General features: G+C 37.2%; 1 pseudogene; it reads right to left on the bottom strand.

Annotated features, from left to right (window-relative positions):
• Positions 1–1,978: 1,978 nt before the first annotated feature.
• LOC113078116 (clavesin-2-like) lies at positions 1,979–13,876 on the bottom strand (annotated as a pseudogene).
• Positions 13,877–14,200: the final 324 nt, after the last annotated feature.

Below are 14,200 nucleotides of genomic sequence, written 5' to 3'. Positions count from 1 at the left end.
ATCGAATAAAACAAACTATTCAAAAACTGCTGTGCACACAAGCAATTTAGTTATGATAGATTATTGGTGATAAGATAAAATTTTATTACAGCTCAAATCAATTATTAATTTAGTCTAATGGGATCATTTTCTCACTGTTGTAAACCAAAGCCCCAATTTATGACCTGTTTATGACTGTGTCCATAGATGGAACTGAATATCAATAAATATATAGATCATCACCAGCGATCTGTTCCCACATCTAAAACATGATAAACCATGTTAATAATACAGCACTAGAGAATAATTCATAATACAGGGTGCAGGATTCTGCCAAAGCTTGTTTTTTTTATGTACATAGATGTGTTATGTGCGGACTGGGAGGTTTAGTTTAATAGCCAAAGCTGTTTAAGGAACAGTACTTTGATCTAAGCAATAGAAAAACATCTAAGACCTACTTTCTTCCAAATACTGCGTCCCCCAGACGCTGTGGTAGAATTCAAACACTACAAACAGTTGCTTTAAATGTGAGAGCCAAATAAGCCATTGCAAACTGTTATATTTGGTTTTTCCACAGGTAAACCTCTTTAACATGTTCTTTTATGCTCTATATGGGTCCATGTATAGATGCATCTCACGGCAGCAGGTTCACTCCCTCATGCTGATTTCATGACCCAGTAAATCGAGACACCTCACCTAGTCTTGATCAGTGAAACAAGCTCAAGTCGCTGGGCCAAACCCAGACTGTAAGACCTCCCCTTAATGCTTATTTTAAAAGAAGAGCTGCATTTTATCATAAAACTAGGGAGTCGGTTGCTAAGCACCAAGAAGAAACATACAGTGTGCAGCTCAAAAGTGACTGCTTTGACAAACACTGCAGCTTAGCTTCTTTTACGCCCCTAGCAAAGCTGCTTATTTTTGTTATCCAGAGCGATTCTCTTGATAATTCCACTTGAATGGAGCCTGCGAACAAGCAAATGCTGTTTCCATGGCAAGCCACCAAATGAATGTCATTCAACAAGCATATTAGAAATAAACCACAACATCCATGATATGGTAGGGTGACCATATGAGCCATTTTCCCAGGACGCTTCCTTGCCAGGATTTCTATATTGCCTAAAACATAACATGCAGTTATGTTACATAATCGGCCAATCGTGGCATGTGAGAAGGTGAGATCTACAGAGAACGATCAAAGCAATGCAAATACACGTACATGTTAGGTGTTTGTTCGTTCAATCAACTTGAAGCGTCGCTGCGCACCGATCATTGTATGACACCAAAGTACCAAGAGAGTGATTTTAATGCATAAGGAGCCGTCTGCTCTGCTCTCTATAGCGTTCATGAATTTCATACAATGATCGATCTGCACAGCACAAACAGCCAAAATCTGGATGTTATAGGCAATATAAAAGTCCTGGCAAGGACGCGTCCTGGGAAAATGGCTCATATGGTCACCCTATGATATGGCCAGTTTGGTGAACTCACCGTGCTTGTTTTAGTATGGGCCAGTGTTCAGGTTAACTAAAAATAAAACTATTAAAAAACTGAAATAAAGCTGAAAATAAAATAATGAAATAAAATATTGAAAATAATAAAATGAAATGTTAACAAAAAAATTATAATTAAAAATAATCATAAATAAACATTTTGCCCTTAGCAACTGACTGAAATAAAGTTAAATAAGTTGAAAAAATAAGATGAAGTATTAACATTTACTAAAACTAAAAAAAATGAAATAAAATAAACAAAGCTAAATAAAAATATTAACAAACAAAGCCAATAAATTCCAAGATTTTTTTTATTATTTTTTTTTATGAAAACTGAAAATATATAAATAAAAGCTAATTTTATATATTCATAAATACTATAATATATAATGATAATATACATAAATAATACTAAGGTAACAAATAATACTAAAACATTTCACTATGCTAATAAAACTGCAAAAATAGATAATAGATGCAGTGAAAAGCTAGAACGTCAAGTAACAGACCTCTTTCATAGTTTTGGGGGACAGGTCTTTCTCCAGGTCTTTGACAGACAACGTATAGGATTCGGGGCAGTAGTCCGTCTCCTCGTCATATGCGTGGTCAAGCAACGTTCTGGGCCCAGGTGCCCATGTCGTAAGGGGGCAGCATGCCACCCAGCTCAGACGGCAGAATCTCAGGCAAGAGCAGCTGATGCAAGCTGTTCAGATTGTTTCCATGCATGAAAATCTAAATATACAAACACATAAAAATATTGTTATTTGCCTTCATTTTTTTTCTTCATTAAGCTACAGCTTTTACTGTTTATCACTCACTGGTTTCCACTAAAATCTGTGACATTGCATTGTGCTTTTTTTTATTTGCATGAACATCAAAAGCCTGTATATTTGAGTGTTTATCACATCACATGTACATAAACAGAAGAGTTAACACTTATATGTGATAAAATGTATCACATATAAAAAATACCCTCACCCTTTTTCTTGTTTTGTCCTTGAGGAAAGGCCGGATGACTGTGTACAAAGCGTGGATGTACCAAGGTTGGTTGACAAAATGAATCCCTCCAAATCTTGCTGGAAAGCTATCCTGTGGGTAGTAGAGAAAATAAATAAATACACTACATTTATTATTATATATAGATTTTATAAAACTTTCAAAATTATTATTAAAACTATAAAAAATTGTGTAGAGTAACTGAAATAAAGCTGAAAATAAAAGAATGAAATAAAATATATAATGAAAATAAAAAAATCAATTATTAATTAAAAATAAATAAAATAATTAAAAATAAATGGTGGTAAAAACAGTTTTTACTCAGAAATTGCTAATAGAGCATAAAAAACAACAAGCAGAATTGTGTGTGAAATGTGAAATTCTGAAGTAGAGAAACAGAAAGAGTATATTCTTGTAAAATATACTCCAATAATCTTTGTTGTATTTACTACTTAAAAATGTAAAGTGTGTGCAATTTTATGTGAATAAATGTTTGTGCATATTTTGTAATTGCAAGAATTTGTGAGGAGAAAAAATCTGATTACATGACTCCAGTGACCACTTCTCCCCCTACAACCTGTTTCTGATGCTCATTTGTAGACAAGTTCATGATTCCACAGAGGATAACACCAGAAGTGGGCAAAATTCCCATTTCTCCCGATATCACCCTGCTGAAGTTGATAAATACTTTGCTGTGTTCACTAATCTGCCCTGAACAGTAATCCATATTCATAAAGCTGACTGCAAGGGTTCCGGGAAGCTTCATAATGATGCTGTCTTACGGTTGTTCAAAATCAAGACATACGTAATGACGGGTAAAGACTTACAAGTCCCAGGTTACAGAATGTACACTTGTGTCTAGCTAAGTCATGAGAAAGAACCCCCTCCCGCTTAGGCGGCATTTATTTGATTGTGGCTTTTTTTCTACTTTAATATATTTCAAAATGTAATTTATTCCTGTGATGTCAAATAAAATGTATTTCTCAGAATCAATACTCCAGTCTTCAGTGTTGCACGATCCTTCAGAAATAATTTTAATATATGACCCTGGACCACAAAACCAGTCATTAATACATAGATGAATACATCATCTGAATAAAGAAGCTTTCCATTGATATATGGTTTGTAAGGACAATATTTGGCTGGGATACAACAATTTGAAAACCTGGAATCTGAGGGTGCAATAAATAAATAAATAAGAAAATCACCTTTAACTTTGTACAAATTAAGTTCTTAGCAATGCATAAACTAATAAAAAATGATATTTTGATATATTAACGGTAGGAAATGTACAAAATATCTTCATGGAACATGATCTTTACTTAATATCCTAATGATTTTTGGCATAAAAGAATAATTGATAATTTTGACCCATACAATGTATTGTTGGCTGTTGCTCCCAATACGGCCATGCGACTCAAGACAGATTTCGTGATCCAGGGTCACATATGAAGACTTGGTGCTCAAGATGTTTAGTGACAGTTTACTGCTTCTCATTGACTCTCATATCGTAACAGAACTGAGTTGTTGGTGCCACTAGCGTAATGCTGATGATGGACAGCTGCAGGCAAGCGGGCCCCAGGCCAGTGTCCGGCAGCAGACCGCAGGCTTGTGGGCGTTAGATCTGGCACTAGATCTGACACAGAAGCAGGTGATAGTGCAAATGCATGCCGATTGGCTGGTTCTTCAGAGGAGGGGCTATAAGGCATTTGCCAGCAGGTGGTGTGGTATCACACGATGATAACTCTGGCTCTGAGACCCTGCTGCTACAGAGCGTGATAAAGGTCTCAGCTGCATTAAACATGAATAGCTAAACTCTAGTGTGAGCTGGTCCAGCCCGACTGATCTGTGTCCCTGTAGTGTGACAGTGGGAGGAGACAGAGGTAACGGGGAGGGGAAGTTGCCATAATGCTCTCTTTTGCTGGATTCTAGAATTCGGAATTCACATCGTCTGATCCTGCAATGCTGAAAAAGCATTATTAAATGTTAGTCATGAGTTCTCAGGATTAAGCTGGGGCTCAGTACAACCGAGTGTGCTGAATTGCAATCTACACTAAAAAGGTGTAGATTTTACTCAAAAATGCTAGTAAATTTCACAATTAATTGCAAAAAAGTGAATTAAACATGAAATTTTAAAGCAGAAAGACTGAAATATGTACTCCAATAATCTTTGAATTAAATATATTTTTCTCTTTTTTACAGTTTCTATTCTAGAAAGCTCACTTCAAAAGCAGCATCCCTAGAGAAATGGAAAATCTCATAGGCAGCAACTAATACAAATCATACAAAAACTGACATGAGCTGAATAATGAAGCATTTGTTCACATGGTTGTTCTTTCATAATTAATGAACCTAAGCAGATATTAAACTGAATTGAAACAACACTGAACTAAAGTGAGCCCAATAAAGACACTACTGCCTTCTGCAGCGCTGCTTTACAGCTTCATGAGTTTGTGCACTGAGCTACTGACAAAACATTAACTCAAGTATTTGTTGAGAAAGATTTTCAGCTTTATATGCATAAATGTCACTGTAAAATTTCAGCCAAAATTATAGAAAAAACAAAAATGCAGGAGTGGGATTTAAAAGTTTTCGTTATGGATTGTTTCTATACACTCCTGCATAAAATACTTTTTACAGAAGGTCACCACAACAGAACGGAATGCAGATAAAAAAAAAACACAGATTTTTGTTAATGTCAAGGTTTTTACATGAACTACTCACAAAAATATAAAAGGGAGTGATCTGGGTTTTATGCATAAAGCTCCTGTTTTGGTCAAGTGATGCACTCAAATGGGTTGTTGGAAAAGGCTTTAGTTTGCTTGTATTACCTTGAATTCAAAGCCATCAAGCAGCTAACATAGATTCTGGCAGCAGGTCAAATTGACTAGAAAGGAGTACAGCCACAGGATAATTGCTCTTAAAAGTGCCTCATCGTGAAATCAGGAACCATTTAAAACCTCAATCTGCAATGTTAAATAATTACCGGTTTTAAACAGCACCACTAAATTACAGTTTATCAAAGAATGGCTTTGTGTAGAGCTTTATGGGGTTGTTTTAGTCTCTGCATAAGCTGATGGACTGATGATTTCATCTGTGCATTTTGTTACAGTGGCTTGACATGAAACCTCCATCTCTTTTCTTGTCTGGAGTCACTGAAGATGCACGACTGAACTCCAGCAAAGAAATTGAAAGAAAGAAAAAATCCATTTGCTGGAGTCCTTTTGAAAGACGTAGCCTGAGGAAAAAGCTAGTATTTTATCATGGTCCCCTTACCAAATAATACATATCAGTCAGAGTCAGTGAGCTGTCCTAGTTTCAGTCACAGGATTCCTGGATATGAGATCTGATCTTGTGACCCTAAAATACAAATAATCTTCCATAGCCAGATTTTTTAATCTATCAGCATAAAATCTGGTAAAGATTCTGGCTTGTTCTGCTCAAGAATCGCTTACTTTTTAACAAAAGATTTGTTTACAAGTGTTACCACAAGTTTTGAGAGCATTATTTAACATGCAAAATGAATTGATTCAGCACACCCTAATTTTGATGCAGTTACATTTAAAAAAAAAAAAAATTCTATATGAAAAAAGTATTTTTTACCCATTGAAAACTGAAAACCTCTTTAAACTATGAAATCTATTCAGCAATTCTCCATGGCACAAGTTCATTGCAGCAACAACACTATTTCCCCGTGACTTTTTGTACAAAATTCTGCACATTCTGAAATAACCCCAGCCTGATTTGAGCTCATTCTTGCCATTTTTGAGTGTAATAAACACCAGGCAGTCCATGAGCTGTGTTTTCTGAAGCTGAGGCTAACATGATACAGTACAAACCATTAGCATCCTGTTAGCAATACTTTGTCTAAAACTAAGACAAATTAACCATAACAGCGCAAACCAGTAAAACGAAGCTTCACGCTCTGACACATACCATTGCTCACATCAATAATTGAGCTCTACAGGAGACATTTTATCTACACTTGCCAGATCCAGCCCACTGAGCTTAGAAACGCAAGGCCGCTAACACAAAGACGAAGCCCCCACTCACTAGCTGACAGCTCTCCTACAGATCAGAACAGTCCCGTTATAGTGCGATAAACAGAGCGAGACCATAACTGTGCCACTTTGCAGAGAGCAAAACAATTAGTCTAACTCCAGTTCTGCAGACCCAGATATGTCTAGTGCCGTTTCCCAGATAAGCAAGACACATAGAAGTTCTCTGCTTTCTGGGAGGCAGCAGTGGATCTTAGCATCCAGATGAGCCAGTCGAACCAACTGCCATGAGAGTACAAACTCTTTCCATGTGCAAGTTGCTCTGTTGATTAAACAGGGACTGAGAAAGGCTCTCTTCCCTGGATCACGCTTTGCTGTATTTGCTCATGGGACAAAGACTGTTGGCGACTGTAAATATTGCACAGACCTTGTGCCCTAAGTACATAGCTTTTAAAGCAAAGACAATAAACTTGAATGAAATCTCTTTGGATTGGATAGCGCAAATTAAGAAGAATGCATTGGTGTTGGAAATAATTTAAAGTACTATACTCTTAGAAACAAATGTTCTTTATTCAATGATTCCTTTAAGAACATTTAACATCCATGGAACCTTTCTATTCCCCAAAGGTTCTATATAGAGGAAAAATGCTCAATGTTCTTTAGAGTACTAAATGTTCTTGTGCAATGAGAACAAAATGGTTCTTTTAAAAACCTTTATTTCGTAGTTCAGCCAAAAATTAAGGAGGATGAGTAATAAACATTCTTTAAGAGACATTACTTGTGGCAAAGGTGTAATGCTGGTGTGCCACTGAAAAAAAATGTAAACATTAAACATTAAGTAATATTAAAGTAGAATAATTGCTAATACTCCAACAACTGAACAGTTGAACAGTAATCCAAAGTGCACACACACAGCAATGAACACACACACACTGTGAACACACACCCGGAGCAGTGGGCAGACATTGATGCTGTGGCGCCTGGGGAGCAGTATGGGGTTCGGTGCCTTGCTCAAGGGCACCTCAGTCATGGTATTGCCGGGCCGAGACTCAAACCCACAACCTTAGGGTTAGGAGTTAAACTCTCTAACCTCTAGGCCACGACTTCCCCCTTTTTTATATATTATTATATAAAATAAAATTATTGCTGATAAACTGACACCAGACAAGCAATCCTAATAAAAATAAACTTACAGTGACAAAAATGTCAATAAAAACAAAAACAAAAAGTTCATTAAAATAGTCAAGTTTTGTGTAATGAACTGTTTCTGGTTGTCTGTATTCAGTTTTGAGCTAAACTGCATACACACAACTAATACCAACAAACAAAACATACTCCAACAACTGTCAGTCTCAGCAGTAAAAAACCTTTACAGTGCAATGAGATGACTTTTTTATGGGAATGCAACAATGTGATGAGCATAGTCTGTCAGGACAATGAACTTCTTGTGCTTTCTAAGATGCACTTTCAGTGCCCTACATAGAAACACACACATACGCCACAGTAGCTGAGTGACATGACTGCGTCTCTCTCTGTGAGCACAGCCCATCTGGAGGGTGCATAGCATGGCGGTTGGACAGGTTGCCAGGGAAACTCGGCATGGGGTGGGCTGGGGAAGATTGGCCCATTGTGATTGGCTGCCAAGCGTGGGTTATTTCTCAAGACTAAGAGAGACAAAAGGCATGTTCAAAGCACAGAAGCATACAACAGAGGCTGGAACAACAAAGCACTGCTCCAGGAAAGCCAAGACCACTTTCTCTTACTTCTATTCGACTCAGGAGTATGTTTCTGTCTATTGATTTGGCTAAGAACAGCCATTTTCTGTGCATCAAGTGTTCTTTTCTGAACCACCATTTGCTAGGGAACGTATATGATAGATGCATCTGTAAATTTAAAAATAAACACGTTACCTCAAATAACACAAAATGGCCATTGCCTGCAAACCACAAGGAATTTTTTGGGAAGAATCCATTAGTTTGTTTTTTTCAACCCTTTTAAAACACATGATAGTTTCTGGAACACACAAAAAAAGGGATTTTCAATTTCAACAGATTCTAGTTCATCAAATGGATTCAACAGGAAAAAAATGAACAGAGAACATAAGGGACTTTATGATTTCTCTCTCCTCTTCCTTCTGTCCACATTCTTCCATTCTTTCTGTTTTTGTCCCTCTGTCTCTTTCTGTCATATGTGTTGACTCAATGATATGACAAACCAAGCTAAAAAAACAAAAAAGCACTGAGCCATCAAAAAACGGATTTGATGCTTCATTACATTGTTGATTAAGACAGGCAGATGTCCATATGAACAATGCCATCCATCAGATTGATGTAACACTTCACATGACCTTGCACTTTTGGGTCGGAGTGCTGTGCGATTTCCCCTCCGGCTCTAAACATCATGTTCAATGCACATACTGTGGGTCTGTCAGTGTCAAAATACAACCATGGGGCATCGCAGCCCTCATTCTAGCATTCATCTTCTGACCTACAAGCATTTAGGAAATGATGTCAGCATACACTGCTCTTCAAAAGTTCAGATTTGTTCATTTTTTTGAAAGAAATCTTTTCTTAACAAGGCTGCATTTATTCGATCAAAAATGCTTTAAAAAATGTGAAATATTATTACAATTTAAAATAAATTGTAATAAATAAACCTTTTCTGTTGTAATACATTTACGTTAGAATTCATTCCTTTGATGGCAATGCTAAATTTTCAGCAGACATTTTTCTAGTCTTCAGCATCACATGACCCTTCAAAAATCATTATAATATGCTGATTTGCTCAAGAAATATTTATTCTCATCAATGATTAAAACAGTGCAGCTTAATATTTTTGTGAAACCATGATACTTTTTTTTCAGGATTATTAAAAACTTTAAAGTTGGATTAATATTTGAAATATACATGCATGCATACACACACACACACACACACACACACACACACACACACACACACACACACACACACACACACATATATATATATATATTTGTGTGTGTGTGTGTGTGTGTTATAGAAATGTTTACTGCCACTTTTGATCAATTTAATGCATCCTTGCTGAATAAAAGCATTAATTCCTTAAAAAAATCTAATCAAATCATACTAACCCCAAACTTTTGAACATTAGTGTACATCTGTAAATGCATACATTCAAGTCACTCTCTGTACATTTATGCATGCAAATCTGATCAAAAAAAATAAAAAATCTGGATTCGTGTAAATATTTACATATGTAAATCCTGACTTCTGCCGACAAGCTTGCTGCTGAGGACTCTTTTGAACTGTAACTAATTAGCTGTGGCTGTTTTCCCTCAATCAACGCTATTGTTTCCCTTTCAAACGGCTACAAAAGCGATGTCCCACTCAATGTGAACAGCACATTGTGGATGCAAGATGCTAATGGCGTCGATCAATTATTCACCAGCTAATCTGTCTGAAGAGGCACTGGAATGTGGAATACGCTCATCATGGACCTGCATTAATATTCAGTCAACAGGCCTCACTCTGTACTGCCTACATGTCATATCAGACCCAAGCCCTCCTCAAAGGAGCGATGTCTAAATGAGAGCTGCTTTCAAGAGGCTGCTTCTGGAAATGGATGATGTCTGTGCGCAGATTAGCTATTGTTAAATGCACAGTGACCATTTTATAGCACAACAGACTTTTGCTGCTCAGTTATGTTTAGTAGTGATGTTAAAAAGTGAAAGTTGTACATTTTATGCAATGTGAGTGTGCATAACACTGCAGTTGCTTAATTATCTACTGTGCATATAATATCTGGTGCAATTCTATGCAGATTGTGTTCCCTTATGTTAAATCATTGGGTCAGCTCCCATTCATGTTACTCACAAAGAGAATGGCAAATGTTTGACAGGAGAGGGATACCTGTTCAGCCTCACACATGCAGAATTTCCCTATGCAGTTCTCATTATTCAAGCCTGAAGCACGCTTTATGAACATTACATATTAGATGTTCCATTGCTGCTAAGAACACCCATTTAGATGCATGAAGGTACAAGAATGCATTGTGATATCCATGTAGATTTTTCAATATAAACATTAAATTAAAAACAGACAGTAGTGTTACCTGCAGGCCCTCAATTGCCAATCTCAGCATGCTTGGAGTTAACTTGGAAGCTTGCTTGAAAGTGAAGTTACTCCAATCAATGATCAAGACAAATCCATTCACTTGTAGCTCGGGGTCTTCTATCATTGCCTCCAGTGAAAGTAATATAGCTCGCAGAATATCCACAAAAGTGTACCTGCAGATAAACACAAGGCTTTAGGAAGATTTGCAAACAAACTTCAAATGTGCACTTTTTTTATGACACATGCCATTTTCTCATATGGTTACTCATATTTGTATTTAAACTCTGACAATTTCGCATAACGCTGCAATAAATGTAGCAAATCGGGCACGACTTGACCCTAGTGTTCATCACACATTGTTCCTGTGAGAGGATGCCAAAGAGCCCTGCCATCCAAGGCAATGGTGCGATTGGCTTGAATTCAAAGGCTGTTTGATATGGACTCGAGCACTACGTACTCTACAGTCTAAAGAGGTGAGACTAAACATCAACACAATAATCCACAAGTAATCTATTTGACTCCATTCCATCTTGTAAAGTGAAATGTTGCATCTTTGTAAGAAACAAATCTCTCATTAAGGCGTTTTAACTTTAAAATGTTGCTTCAGGCCAAAACATGTTCATAGTCCATAATAAAGCTTCCTTCTCAAAGTCTATCCCCTGTTGTCTTCTCAAATTAAAATCCACCAAAGCATTTGTTTAGAATGGCTTTTGGAGTATTTTTGCTTGTAAGTATACTTGATATGTGCATATTCCTATCTTAACTCAGATAAGATGACTTTTACACTGGAGAAAGCAATATCACAGATTGAGGATTCATATTTTAGCCAGAAGTAACTTTTTGAAGTTTAAAACATCATAATGATTGATTTATTACAAGCAATGCAGCTTTTTGCTTCACAAAATGATAATTGATGGACAGCCATTGTGTAGATTATTGTGATGTTTTTATCAGCTGTTTGGACTCTCATTCTGATGGCACCCATTCACTGTAGTGGATCCATTGGTGAAGCCAGTGATGTAATACTACATTTCTATAAATCTTTTCCAGTGAATAAACAAATTCATCTACTCATCTATCTAGGATGGTCTGAGGGTGAAGAAGATTTCAGCTAATTTTCATTTTTGGGTGAACTATTCCTTTATGTGTCCAAAGATTGTTGAGGCCACTGCATATTTACTGAATTTGTTACAAAGGAAGTAAAGGCCACATTTAAACTCACATACTAGTATTTATGTTACAGTTCATACACACAACCCACAGTACATTACTGATAAAATAAATAGCTTGATTACATTTTAAGAAATATTATTTGTTTGATTTCGTAATGTGCCATTTGGTAGAACACTTACAGTGCATTTATTGCATGGACAGTGTCCCTGGAGTAACCTGGGATGAAGTGTTTTACTCAAGGACACACAGACGATAGATTAACCCTTGCTGGCTGTTAACCACTAAGCTCAAACAGTACTAAATGAAGCTACAGTATATGTGGAATTTTTTTTTCTGGATCAACTGTTCAAAGATGCATTAACAAATGCATAAATACCTCCTATTTGCCTAATCAAAGTGAGTGTATTTTACATCCATGTAGATATTTTGTCATGTGACAAACAGAGACACTTAAACTGTCATGACTGTATGTCATTATTATATACATATTATGAGAAAATACTTTTTGAAATGTTGAAATATTCCATAAGTACTTAGTGCATTTATGTTTTCATACTGTAAATAAAAACATAATGACACTGACACACACACACACACACACACACACACACACACACACACACACACACATATATACATATAGAATCACCATGTAAAATACTGGGTCAGGTCAAAGGTAATCAGGGGCCAGTTGTGGAAAATCACACCCTCAATGGTTAAAATGTTTCTTAAAGTTCATTCAGCTGGTCGACACCATCCTTTGGAAATTGTTTAAATAGTCTATAAAAGAATATGAAACCTACATAAAATTTCTAAGAATTAGTTTTTAACATCTCATAGAGAAATAGAAACATGCAATTTGTGTAACACTGTAATGTTAAATTTAAGTAAAGGGTAACACTTCACATCCCCTTTTGGCTCAACTTCACGCTCTAGTGAATGACAGAAGACTTGTGCTGAAAAGACGGCTCTGACAGTGCGCGTCATTACCCCACGATTAGCCAAAATCCAATAGCACCCTACCTGCTCTGATCCCAGTTCGCCGCGAACAGAACCAGAATCTTCCTCCCGTATCTATCCAAATTGGACAGAACCCCAGGAAATCCATCCTTCAGAGCCTGCTTGATCCCCGGATCGGTGGCCTTGAGGTTCTTGAACATATCTAGGTTCTGTTGCCGGTACTCAAAGTACTGGGCCAGGAGGCGGAAGGCCTCGAAATGGTTAAATTTCCGGGCTCTAAGAAAGCGCAGGATGAAAGCATCATCTGTCCTGAGAAAGCCAATGTCTGGACGGGTGATGATCATGTCCCTCACCTCCTGTATGTCCTGATGCAAAGTGTCGGGGTTCTCCTTTAACTCCACCTTGGCTTTCTCCAGGGTTTCTGGAGACAGGCCTGCCTGTAAATGAGTCATTGTCCTTGCACTAGACCAAGACTGACTATACTGTACACTATATATTCCCTATGTGACTGATGATGAAAATATCAATCATAAAGAGCCCTATCGCTGCAGTGCTTGCAAATAAAAACCTGACTTTGGAGATGGTCCTGAGTGTAAGCTACGACAATGTTAGTTCACCTCATACACTCCTTCAGAGTTGTGGGTTTATTAATGCTAGTTCTGCAACGTAAATTCACATACATTCATCTGGTCGTGCTCATCGATTGTATACGTGTATATGCACGTATGGCTTAAGCAGGCTGAAATCGTCTTAGTTTGCGTATGATCAAATCTGAAGCGTTCAATCGACTACAGATCCCACCCCAAAAGCATTTAAGAACGCGCATCACGGTTAAAAGCGCTGCTCTATCCTACCATCGTCAAGCGGCCAGGCAATGCGGCACCCTGCAGCATCTCTTGTCATGAGTCTCCATTTAACGCGCATTTCAAATGTTGCCGTCAATTGGAGTCCGAGCATCTTCACGATCCCAGTCTCTCTCAGCGCTCCGTTCCCATCCTATACGTCTTTCGGAGGAGACGATATGATGTCGTCCGGGTCCGTATGGTTCCGGTGATGTGGTGGATGGTTTACGTCAGTGCTGCTGCTGCTGTTGCTTCGCTTTGTTGCTGATGAGAGTGACTTCAAGCATCGCTCCGGTGATACAGTCTGTCCGTCATCACATGGCGGAGGAGGGGAGAGCGCTGTATCCCCAAGAGACTCGCTAAATAAAGCTTTGGCCATTTTTTTTTCTCTTTTTGCCATTTGCCAGAATTGTTTTATGTTTCACACACATAGAGGTATAAGCATTTTTTCTTCTTCTGTAAAAAAGTACAACAGTAATAATAAAAATAATAAAAGTCGCGGTTGCAATTTAATGTGTGTGTATATATATATATATATACATATATATGCCGTCGTCACCAAACTATAATTATAATACTAATACATTTACATGAATAGTTGATAATTATAATAATTATTAAAAATTATATTAATAATTAATAGCTGCTGTTGCCATTTAATATTTAAA

Source organism: Carassius auratus, unplaced genomic scaffold (assembly GCF_003368295.1).
Source record: "Carassius auratus strain Wakin unplaced genomic scaffold, ASM336829v1 scaf_tig00024250, whole genome shotgun sequence".
Taxonomy (NCBI): domain Eukaryota; kingdom Metazoa; phylum Chordata; class Actinopteri; order Cypriniformes; family Cyprinidae; genus Carassius; species Carassius auratus.
The sequence above is the reverse complement of the archived record's forward strand: the minus strand, read 5'-3'. Positions and strand labels throughout refer to the sequence as shown.